This window comes from Pygoscelis adeliae, unplaced genomic scaffold (genome assembly GCF_000699105.1).
Source record: "Pygoscelis adeliae isolate BGI_AS28 unplaced genomic scaffold, ASM69910v1 Scaffold171, whole genome shotgun sequence".
In the NCBI taxonomy this organism is placed as follows: domain Eukaryota; kingdom Metazoa; phylum Chordata; class Aves; order Sphenisciformes; family Spheniscidae; genus Pygoscelis; species Pygoscelis adeliae.
In genome coordinates, this window is record NW_008824186.1 from 1,119,064 (window position 1) to 1,132,004 (window position 12,941).

The following is a 12,941-nucleotide window of genomic DNA, read 5'->3' on the forward strand; positions in this document are numbered from 1 at the left end:
CCCGACAGGAGCCCACGGGGCGCTTCGGGACACCCGCGGTAGGTCTGGCCCGCGCAAAGGCGTGTCCCGCAGAGCCCAGGCAGGGAGCAGTGGGGCTGGCAAGGCAGGTGCGTACCCCCGCTTCCTCACAGCACCGTCAGGGCTCACGCAGCAGCGCCTCAGCGTAGGTGTGCGCACCTGTAGCGGCATAAAAATGCTCGGCACCCACCACCTACCCCTCACGTCAGTGTAAAATCAAGGCTGCGCCAAGGCTCCTGGCTACGGAGCATGGCCCTGTCCCTGACAGGACGGGCAGTGGAGGCGAATCCTGTTTCATGGTTTCTAGTGGGTTCCTGGCTGGCGCCTCGTGACCTCTCCTGCCTTGCAGTACCTCAGTTTCTGCAGCCGCGATGTTCCCTGCAGGAGCTGGCGAGGTCTGGCTGTCCGAGCTGCAGCCTTCTAGCCCTTGGCTCCACGGGAGCCTTTCCCATCGCCTCATTGCAGAGATGGAAACTGGGTGTTGTCAGACCATAAGTGAATTTCAGTGTGAAGGGAAGGGTTTGCAAAACTTGCCCCTCCCCCCCCCCCCCCCCCTTTCTGTTCTTTTTTTTTTCTTTTTTTTTTTTTCAGTGTAAAAAAAAATTTCTGAGTTTATTCTTTGTCTCATTATTACTGGAAGTAGAACAATTGCTTAAAACTATGTTGTTTTAAATAGTGCTACCAGGCATATTTTTGGTGCATATTCCTACATACCAGGGATTTTCTAGCTTAACAAAAATGTTATGTTACTAACTGAGAAAAGCAATACTCTCTTTCTCCAAAAGTTTAAAAATCAGGTATTTTTATACTTAAAGCACTTATCTATTTTAATTCTATTTGTAAAATAATAGCATAGGCCATTTATATTGGTATAAGTGTTATGTCATATTTCTATTGAGTCCTGTTTTAAAAACATTCTCTAATGCTATGTTTATGATTGCAAAAATCTCTCGTACAGGAAGTCTCCAAGGAAGCAAACACATAAAACAAAGACTCGCCCTCAAAAGGTGTAGGTTTTTCTTCTGTCTGTAGAGATTCCAGGATTACTTCTGGAAATATGAAAAGTGCTGCAAGTTTTGGTCACTGGGAGTTTACTGGTCACTTTGAGTGCCTTGCTGATCCAAAATCTGATAAGGGTTTCTGTTGTCTTGTTTTTACTCAAACAGGTCATCCCACACGTGTGATACTGACACAACTCTTTCACAGCATGCATGTGCTGAGGACTTCTGATTATGTCAGTTTTCTAGGGAGTTGGCTAAACAACAGCAAGCATTTAGCAGGGAGTTTCGAGTACTTGTAACACAGAGAATGTAATTAACGCACACTTTTCGCTGTTTGTGGAGTGGTTGTATTTCAACCGCCACTGTTTGCTGTCTTCCCTCTGCGATGATGTTGACTTCCATCTAAATAGCCTAAGCATGCTTAATATGCATGAAGTTTTAATGTAATTCTATTACTTATAATAATTGTCCTCAGTTTTAGACTTTCCTTTTGCCTAGTGTAAGCTTTTACTGTATTTGAAATGTTGAAACATCTTGTTTCCTGTTACCAACTGATGCACTCTCTGACCTTGTAAAGAGTTACGTATGATTTCAGTTTTCTTTTAAGCTTATGCATGAGACCAAGACCATGAATCACATACCAGATATTCCAGATAAAGAATTGGACCTCACTTACAGAGCAAACATGCCTAAGGTGGGAGAGGGAGAAAATGGGAAGTGAAGTAGAACGCCTTTGAAACATCTCTGAACATGCTAAAGAATAATTAAAACTGGCAAGAATCCACAGGCTGTGTATTAATTTGGCTTGCTTTTGAATTTTTCTTGTCTTTCCTCTCAGCTTTGAGGTAGTAATCTTAAATAGGCCACATAGAGGAGTGGTCAAAATTGTAATGGTTGATAACATTTGCATCTTTCGTAATACTGATACCAAAAAGTATTACTATAGCAGTGCTTGTTGCAGTATCGTTAAGCCATTTGGGAAAAGGTCAGTGGAATTTAGAACAGTCTGGGCAAAGCTGGGAGTCTTTTTCAACACCAGCCTGGTTTCCCCTCCTTTTTCCCAACTAGCCTCACTGGTGGTCTAGGGCAGGGGTCTGGGTGACTTTCCACATGATGGAAGCAGCATCTGGGACCTCATTTACTCCTTTATGGCCATGTAGGGTTGTTACCTCCTCTCCTGTTTATTCCTGCGCTGGAATAGTCAAGACCCTGCTGGTACATGCTGTACTCCAGTGTTTTGTTGGGAAAAGCAGTGTCAGCCAGTGCATGGGAAGGCGAGCATGGCCTTGCCCTCGTGCTGTGAAGGGAAAGGACCTGGAACAGAGAGTCTGTACAATTACTGCCACTCCCTTGGGAAGCAAAGGCAGAAGCAGAGGGAGGCTGAGCAGCCCATGCTAAGCATAGAATGCAAACCACTGTCCTGCTACTGCTGCAGTGTTCATGTGTAATCATTTTACCGTTCTATTTCTGTATTGTTTGATATATGGAGCACTGATACTACTATAATATAGTTGTACCACCGGAAAGCAGAGAGAATCCTAATTTTGCGCTACCTTTAGCTTGTTGGTCCTGTCTATCCTGTTTAATATAATTTTAACTGAAGTGGATTAATTCTGCATCTGTCTCTCAGCGTAGTGGGTTTCAGAAGGACTCCCTCAGCTGCCCTGGCCTCTTGGCTAATTACCATTCCAGAAGTCCCCCCCTCCAAAAAAGTGGTTTGTTTCTTTTCTGCAGTAGTGCAGAGACATTACTGTCACAAAGCTGGCATTGTGTTAAGTCTTTGCCTCTCATACAACAATGAAGCTTATTCAGGGAGAGCAGAACCATCCTTCTCAGAAAAGACCCATGAAAAAAACAAGTTAGGAACCTCAAAAGAGAACACTGCTGGACATTGCTTTACTGACCATCTTCATTTCTTCCATCTCGAAAATGAGTGGAAAGTTATCTGTGAGATCCCAGATGTTGCTCTATAACTGTTTATCTCAACTAGATATAACGACCAGGGTATATTTTTACTTTGTTAAAAATTACTGAGCAGAACTGTTCGAGTTTCTCTTCCTCAGTGTCACAATCACATTATGGGTCACGCTGACAATGCTGAGAGGCCCTGTATTTGAGTTCAGGCGATGTTCCTGATCCTGCAAGCATGCCTGAATGGTGCTTAGGCTTATGCATGTTAGTGGTTCTTTCATAGTGCACTGCTTGGTCTGTTGCTGGATTGTACAGAAAAGTGGCAAAATGTTTCATAGTCACTGAAGGATAAGGACCAAAACAGACACTTAGATGAAGGCTCTAAATGGCTATGCTCCCTAAATAGAAGCTCATGGCTGTAAGGCAGGGAAAATCATGTTTTGATACATCAGTGTGCAGTACGTTCCAAATTGATGTTTTATTTGCTGAAAAGTTTTTATAAAGCTTTATTTTTACTGTTTATAAAGGAGAGTAAATTAGCTGCAACTAATGTAGTCTAAATTCAGTCTCAACCATTCTGATTTTTTATTATCAATTTACTCAAGAATTCTCACAAGAGATACCTAAGACCTCATGTCCTTCTTTAGAAAAGCTTTACCCCAAGAAGACTACAGCAAAGGTTAGTCACAGTGTGATTTCACTTTTTTCCCCAGATCACAGTACTCATATTCATAGACTGTACAGACTATGAAACACCAGCTTTAAAACAATGAATAATCATTGTGATGCAGGACTGTGAAAGCTGCAAGTACTGTATAATCTTGTGTTTGTGAAAAAATGATCCATTTAAATACTCAGAGATTTCCTTTCATGTAAATTTGGTTAAATCACCTGTAGAGAGGAAATAATGGATTGGAGAATCCTTCCCCATTGACTCCATACAGCTAATTCATTATGTCTCATTAGAAAGTAGCCTGCCTTATCTTTAACAGAGGTTTGTGGCCAGTCATGTTACCAATTTCCTCTGGTAAGGTAGACAACCTTCTCTTATCCTTTGAAACCTTTTTTTAACATGTTAAAATTTTCTTTTTTTAATGGGTAAGATACAGTTGTGGGGTTTTTTCCCTGTCATTATTTGGTGGAGTTAATGTGAAATATTCAAGATGAGAGTTTAAATAAAGCTATTTTGTCTCTACATAAAATTACACTTGAAATTTTCTTGAAATCTTGCAGAACAGCTACAGCTACTTGGTATTAGAACAGAACTTATTTTTTGCTCTCTCATAGTTCAGAGCATCAACTGTTCTGTAGCACTACACATGATATAAAAGTCTTCTTTTCAGATATCTCTTACTAGGACAGATGAAATACACTTTTTAAAAAATTCCTTAATATGTAGATAGTTTTCTCTGGCAGTACTATACTTGTTGAGCTGTTCTTCCCCCCCCTCCCCCCAGTCTTCTGTTTGTATTCTAGAAGCTTTTATGGACACATGCAGTTCTTATAAAAGTCTTTCAGGAACGTACTGTTACTTTTATTCAGCTTTTTAAAAGACATTTAAAGAAGCCATTGATCTGGCCGCTTGCATGTAACTAATTGGAATTATACCTGAGACAGCTGTAACGATCTAAATTTAGCTAGTGGTGCTACAAGGACATAGCTCCATCTAGTGTTCAGCTTTTAAATCGGGTGCGAGTCATCTTGAGAGTTTTTAGAATGAACGTTCTTGGCTCCCAGGTAAATACTAGCTCCATATATTGAGGCATTTTGTAAATTTTTGGGTTAGCAAGCCTATCATAGTAAATTAAAGCTAATGGAGGGCAGGTGCAGTCTTTTCAGGCAGACACATCTGTTGAAAACATCTGCATCTGCATTTGGTCTAACCATCAGGCAAAGGCCTTCTTGTTGCAGGTTGCAAAATAGAGCCTTTTAAGTTTCTGCATGCTTATGTATAGAGAATACACTACCATATAAGCTGTTATTCCATCTCCTTTACTGAGGCAATTTTGAGTCATGGGACTTGTTTCAGTCAGACTGAACTCATAACATTGGGGGATTTGGCATTTGTCTAAATTTGTTGCATTAAGAAATGGTAGAAAAAATAAATGCTAGAAAGTATCGTGAATTACATAAGACATTATTAAGCTGTTTCTTGACTCAAAAGATATGCATTGTTCTATTATCTTTTCGTGAAAGCTTCTAGCCAGTGTTTAGGTTTGATTCAAGTAAGATGTATTTTTTTTGTAAGATCCTTCTTATTTAAAAAAATACACACAAAATCCTGTACCTTCAAACATAGGAGAGACCATAACAGCAGAAAAATTCCAAGTTTGTCTTACCTGCAAGTTTTGAGCCAGGAGACAAGGGTCTCTATCCGTTCTTTTTCCCAAATAATGCTCTTGATTGCTTCTGTCTTTGATTGTTACAGTTGCTATCACGCAGTTCTTTTTCTCATAATCATACATACAGATGCAATAAGTCATGCCTTCACCTTTGTTTTAGAGGCAGATCTTAGTCAGCTCCAGCCTATGCTGTTTGGTATTATGATTCAGTTAGTCTGATATAACAAAATACTCCGTGCTTGCTTAGCCACAGAAATGAGCTGTGGTGTGTGACTTGTTGCAACTCTCAGGCAGCGAAGATTAGCTTAAGCCACTTTCATCTAACCTCTACGCTAGCAAGAGCAGGCAAGGTCAGTTATTGTGACTCGGCTGATATGCAGGAACTCGGTCACATGCCTGAGCTCTTGATCTGTTTACTGATCAGCTTTCTTTTGTTGTTTTCTGGTGTTTGCTAAAATGTGACTTCATAGAGGATGAATGATGCTTTTTGTGGAGATTAAAGAAGAGTGGGCAACAGTATAACTGAGTCTTTGCCGACACACATCTTAAAATTATCTTAAGGGTCAGCCTGCAAGCAGTCACTAAGATCTATTGCAAAAAAACCCCACCCCAACAACCCAACCCCAAAACCCAAGCCAACAACAGAAAAAAGCAGCAGGTCCCTATCTCTAATGATTGTCTTGGATCCAGTAGCTGATAACCTATATGTGTGTACCGTAGCATGCATAGCTTGGAAATTATGAGTAATTGGCCATGATTGACATATGCAACAGGACCTCCTAGATTTACAGATTCCCTGGGGGCAGGTAGCCTGTTTCTACACAATACAGGTTTCCTGTCAAAGAGCCCTTCTTGGCTCTTTCTGTAGTCTGACTTTTAGCCATTTCCCTGTTCCCTTCGTTCCTCTCTCTGCCTTCAGAGGTAAACGTTATTGACATATGCAACAGGACCTCCTAGATTTACAGATTCCCTGGGGGCAGGTAGCCTGTTTCTACACAATACAGGTTTCCTGTCAAAGAGCCCTTCTTGGCTCTTTCTGTAGTCTGACTTTTAGCCATTTCCCTGTTCCCTTCGTTCCTCTCTCTGCCTTCAGAGGTAAACGTGTTTTTCTGAAACTTGATCTAGCACCTAAGACCTATTTTGTCTATCTGCCAGACTGCAGGTTTTCAGCAATTCTTCACTTGTAGGGTTTTTTTTAGGCTAATGTGTCTCCTCTCTCTGCCCTGGCTTTGAGCTGTAAGCCTAATTTTTAGATGACGGCCCACATCCTGGTCACTATACTTTCATTAGATTTTAGAAGTAACCAGAAGAATGTCTCCTGATATGTCTTTATTTTTTAAATTAACTGGCATAGGGATCTAAAGTCTCATATCCTAAAACCTGACTACAGCCATGTTTATTAATTTTCCAGTGTATTGCCTGTAAATTTAAAGCTAATTTCAAGAAAGAAAGTCAATACAAGATGATGAATATTTGAATTCATGGCAGATTTTATGTAAACTTGAAAGTATTGCTGCGGGATGATAAATAGTATCAGCCGCTTTAAAATTCTCCTCTCTCTTTTATGGCCAAACCAAATCATCTTGCCCTCTTCACTCAAATCGAGATACATGTCTAGCGTACTTCATGGTCTCTGCATAGATGGATGGATCTTAGCACAAACTAAAGTCTCAGGTTATATCTCTACAGTTGAAGGTAAACAAATCCAAACCAAGTCTTCACTGTGAGCTGCCTGTATATACCTTTCCAGTTATAAAGAATGTCTCTCTGATTTCCTGAATCATACATTTCCTGCCCCCCCGACTTGTACCATTCTGGGAGAAGAACTGGACTACAACTTGGGGGTAGAAGCTGTACAGCTTTCATGTACCTTTATACCCCATTGGGACTGGAGCTGGTAGGGAACCAAGGTAAGTACCAGCATGGGCCCTCTCAGAAGGGTTGTTTTCAGCTTGATCATAGTGCCACAGCTGCAGGAGTTTTGGTTGATTCTGAGAGAACCTGTGTTTCACTGCAAATGATCTCTAAATCCTGCTTGCAGCTATATAAGCCCCTAAATAAGCTTAGCTCTGTTTAAAAACTAAAACCATCTCTAGTCTTTGCTGACACACATCTTAAAATTATCTTAAGGGTCAGCCTGCAAGCAGTCACTAAGATCTATTGCAAAAAAACCCCACCCCAACAACCCAACCCCAAAACCCAAGCCAACAACAGAAAAAAGCAGCAGGTCCCTATCTCTAATGATTGTCTTGGATCCAGTAGCTGATAACCTATATGTGTGTACCGTAGCATGCATAGCTTGGAAATTATGAGTAATTGGCCATGATTGACATATGCAACAGGACCTCCTAGATTTACAGATTCCCTGGGGGCAGGTAGCCTGTTTCTACACAATACAGGTTTCCTGTCAAAGAGCCCTTCTTGGCTCTTTCTGTAGTCTGACTTTTAGCCATCTCCCTGTTCCCTTCGTTCCTCTCTCCGCCTTCAGAGGTAAACGTTGTGTTTTTCTGAAACTTGATCTAGCACCTAAGACCTATTTTGTCTATCTGCCAGACTGCAGGTTTTCAGCAATTCTTCACTTGTAGGGTTTTTTTTAGGCTAATGTGTCTCCTCTCTCTGCCCTGGCTTTGAGCTGTAAGCCTAATTTTTAGATGACGGCCCACATCCTGGTCACTATACTTTCATTAGATTTTAGAAGTAACCAGAAGAATGTCTCCTGATATGTCTTTATTTTTTAAATTAACTGGCATAGGGATCTAAAGTCTCATATCCTAAAACCTGACTACAGCCATGTTTATTAATTTTCCAGTGTATTGCCTGTAAATTTAAAGCTAATTTCAAGAAAGAAAGTCAATACAAGATGATGAATATTTGAATTCATGGCAGATTTTATGTAAACTTGAAAGTATTGCTGGGGGATGATAAATAGTATCAGCCGCTTTAAAATTCTCCTCTCTCTTTTATGGCCAAACCAAATCATCTTGCCCTCTTCACTCAAATCGAGATACATGTCTAGCGTACTTCATGGTCTCTGCATAGATGGATGGATCTTAGCACAAACTAAAGTCTCAGGTTATATCTCTACAGTTGAAGGTAAACAAATCCAAACCAAGTCTTCACTGTGAGCTGCCTGTATATACCTTTCCAGTTATAAAGAATGTCTCTCTGATTTCCTGAATCATACATTTCCTGCCCCCCCGACTTGTACCATTCTGGGAGAAGAACTGGACTACAACTTGGGGGTAGAAGCTGTACAGCTTTCATGTACCTTTATACCCCATTGGGACTGGAGCTGGTAGGGAACCAAGGTAAGTACCAGCATGGGCCCTCTCAGAAGGGTTGTTTTCAGCTTGATCATAGTGCCACAGCTGCAGGAGTTTTGGTTGATTCTGAGAGAACCTGTGTTTCACTGCAAATGATCTCTAAATCCTGCTTGCAGCTATATAAGCCCCTAAATAAGCTTAGCTCTGTTTAAAAACTAAAACCATCTCTTCTGTGCTTTACCATAATTTCCATTAGTCCAAATAAAAACAGAACTTACAATGGAAAAAGTTATTTATGAGTACTGTGAATTTTGACACTTGGGCAGTTAGCAAGCCTTTTCAGGTAATTTGCAGTAATTTATTGCAGATGTATACGTCACTGTGTGTTATCATAACTTACTATTTTATTCTCTGCAGCTTCCTAATGTGAACTGTCTTTGACTTGTTATGTTAATAAATACTTAGGATTTTCTGTCTCCCAAAAAAGTCCTCTCTGAACAGGGAGTAATTATGGTCAGTCATCTTTTTTGTGGCTCTGATATTTGTTTTAGCAGAAGTGCTCTGCTCTTGTTATGGAACTAGATTTCTTTGCATGTTTATAATCATGATCCTAATTTTTTCATAAATATGAATTTATGTCAAACCAAAAGAAGTACCTCAGCATCAAAAACTTGCTGGTATGATAATGACTGTATTCCTGTCATAACTGTAGCTAAAGACAGTGGTTTTCTGCATCCAGACCTGAATTGTGACTCATAGGTTCAGCCTGAGAAATGTTTCACTTTTTGCTATTGTAAACGATTTTTTTCCCTGCTGTTAAGATCTGTTGTGTGCTTTTTAGCTGATATAGTCGGAAAAAGGTTTACTACTTTTAGGCTCCTTTAAAAAACACAGCTGTATTGTTTGGTCTTAAAGCCTAGTTCACCATTCATAGAGAACCTAAAATGCTGACTTTGTTCAGTACGATTGTACACAGATGAAATATTTGTTTCCCTGAAGTAATGGAATGAATAAGGATATGAATTTAGCTTCTCCTTTGTCTTGCTTGTGCATTGTCAGGTATCAGGATTCTATTTCTGTGAACATACCACATTTCTTTTTAAAAAGTATTCATATCTTGTTTATGAACATTCCTTATTGTTTTTCTTGGATAGTCAGTCATGTAATGATGTAGTTCCTCACTAAACAGTCAAACGAATTCTTTTAGCATAGACACAAACCAGGGTGAATTTAAAATGTGATTTTTATGAATACTAATACTTATAGTGTTGAAGTTAATTTGACATTGTGAGTAATATCAGATAAATATCATGACAGCAAATGTTAATATAAATATTTCACCAAAAAGTTTGCTTTAGCTGGAAGGATATGACAAGCAGCACCTTCCTTGCCTTATAGCTCCGTTAGAGGGAGTCACTAAAATCATAGCTAGTAAAATCAACTGCAACTTAATTGTGCCACCTGGATGTCAGTGCTGTGCTATGTCTGATAAACCTATCGAGGTTTATGTTGCAGGAGTAGCTGGATGGTTGTGGGTGGGGAGAACTCAAATGTTTTCATTTAAAAAAATGAGATTTCTTGAAGAAAAAGGAGGTGCTTTGTTTCAGGTTATGAAATAAGCTTAAGACACATGATTTTATGGTTCTGATTTCACCTGGAAAACTACAATGGCATATATGAATTGTTTTCTATTTGTGCAGTTGTGTGCCCTTATTTTTTTCCTGTTTATGTGCACTTGTACATGTCAAAACATAAACATACAAGTATATGACCATTGCCAGCATATTTTAAATTGCTTAGATAGAAAAAGTGTACATCCTTTATATCTATTGGTTAGTAAAAAATAACATTGTTTTCAGTACAAATTTGATAAGAAAAATATTTATTCAAAGTATGTATCATGTAAGTTATGGTATTAGTAAGTTGGGGAATGAATGATATTTATTGACATTTGATAAGAAATTATTTGTTGACAAGACCGACTAGGAACGTAGTTGTTTCAAATGTGCAACAAGGATGGGAATGTGTTATTTTTCTTACGATACTAATGCCATGAAAAGAAAAGGATGCAGGATAGTCTGGAGGCTGTTTCAGTTTGTCTACATGCAAGTCCTGTAAACTTAGAGCAATACATTTTGACTTTACTGCTATCATTAATCCTGCAAGTTTATGTTTGCATTTTGTGGCCAAACAATTGAATAGGAAATGCATTTTTTCTGGATGTAGTCACTAGCTTCCAAAATGGTGGAGAAAACAAGCAATTCATAGCATTCAGCAAAATTGCTTCTGCTAAAAAGATTACTGAAATAGAATTTTTTGAGATCCTGATAGGAGATATCCACAGTGATATGAGTTCTGCACACACTTCAGAGCTGATTGCCTCTGGGACTGAAATATCTGATTTCAGATGGTTCCCTCAGTTTTCTGGATCCATATAGAGAAGAGCTAAGGCTTTAAATTGGGTTTTGCACCTATTCTAAAGAAAACCCTTTCTGTCAGAGTTGTTTTTACCAACTGCACATGTGGCACTGGAAAGCTGGCGTTAAATCAGCATGCATCTTGCAGACACATTAAAATTGCTTTTGGAAAAATACAGTGTAAGCATAAAGCCAAAGTAAATCTTTGTAGCTCTTAGGAGAGCTACAGGGAGAGCCATCCATCCACATGGCACAGTATCGATTTTGAATTGAGTATGTACACAGGAAATTACATTGACACTTTATCTTCTAATCCTCAGTTGAAGTAAATGGGCAGTGATAGTGCAAGCAGTATAAGCCTGGGCCTCTAAAAGAAAAAACAATTGCATGTATGTGTTGTTTAAGTGAAATATTCTGATAAATATACTCATAAACACGTGTTGTTTAAATTAAATATTCTGATAAAACTGTATTTAAAAACCCACAAAAGTGCTTAATTCTTCCTGGATATTTGTTAATGGTTACAGATAGATTCAGGCATTACAAGGGTTCAGAAACAAAGTACAAAGAGTAAGATCAGTGCTGGTCCCAAAAATGCTCTAAAGATTATTACTTATCAAATAGTACCCAGATAACAGATAAACATGTAAGAAGTTTATGATCTAACTCATTGCATTAGCAATTAGTGTTCATATGTTGGATTCTTTCCTTTTCCAGCTAATTAAGAATAAGAAAATTATGATTAACTTTGAGGTCACAGAACAATCTAGTGTAATGATCCTCTATTTAAATGACTATTACTTGCACAACCTAATAAAAATATTGTTTCTAACCTGATGTATCACAAACGCTGGACAAGGAACCCAGGTAAGAGTTATAAATTGATCTGTTTTTCAGTGGTTTTATACCAATCACATTTTTATACCAATCATATTTCAAAGCAAGTGAACACAACATCAAATCACACAGACTGAGTATCCCATGTACAAATACAGAAAGGTTGGTCTAGTCAAGTGATTTTTCTCAGCTTTGGAGCTTCACTGGTTTTCAAGAGGGGCACAGATTCTTAGAGAGCAAACAGACACCTGTCAGTATGCTAATTTTTCTCAGTTAACTTCCCAGGATGGCTTAGATAGTGCCCAGAGACCACTCCTCCTCTCTGCTGGTAACTACTGTTGTGATCAACCACCTGTCAAAGTGCAAGATTACCAAACCTATATTGTTCCCGACAGAGGAAATTGCGAGTCTGCTGTCACTGAAGGTTTCTAAAATAAAAAGGTCTGTGCCAAGGTTCACTGGCCTTGTAGTCAGAGAATATTCTGATATCTAACCTGACTGCAGTTTGAATTATTTCTGTCTATCAGAGATATGGAGGACAGATGCTTCTCTTCTGCTTTCCGATAGCTATTTACATATTTGAAGCTTGGGGTTTTTTGTAATTGTGCACTTGATCATTCCTGCCTAAGTACAGTTCTTTCCTCTTGTCCTTACTGAATTACATCCCAGATCTTTCTGACCATTTTCCAGGCTAATTTTGGTAGAAATGAGTAGGCCAAAAATTCAGTCCTTAACAACAACTAGACTTGGAAAGAGTTGGTTTAGCTCACAGCAAACAGCACTGAGGTAGCAGGAACTGGACATGATAGTTGGACGGTAGAGACAGCAAACAACGGTTTGCAGCAAAAAACTGGGCCTCTGCTCGGCCTGTGTTCATTAGGAATCTCATTGTCCTCTTCATGAAAATGGTTAAGAGGATTATTTCTACAGTGTGTACCAATTCCAAGTCTTTGAGCTCACAGTTTGAGAAAACTTACAGGCTGAAAATGACTACAGATCTGATAAAGTCAGGACTGATAGTATAACTTTCTATGGCTATGTCTTTTGTTTTGAATTCATATTAATGGTAAAAATACAGTTTAAACAGCACTGGAAACTCCTTTTGTTAAATAACCTCCATACTCTGTGTAGGTACTTCTGACCTTGGGTAGG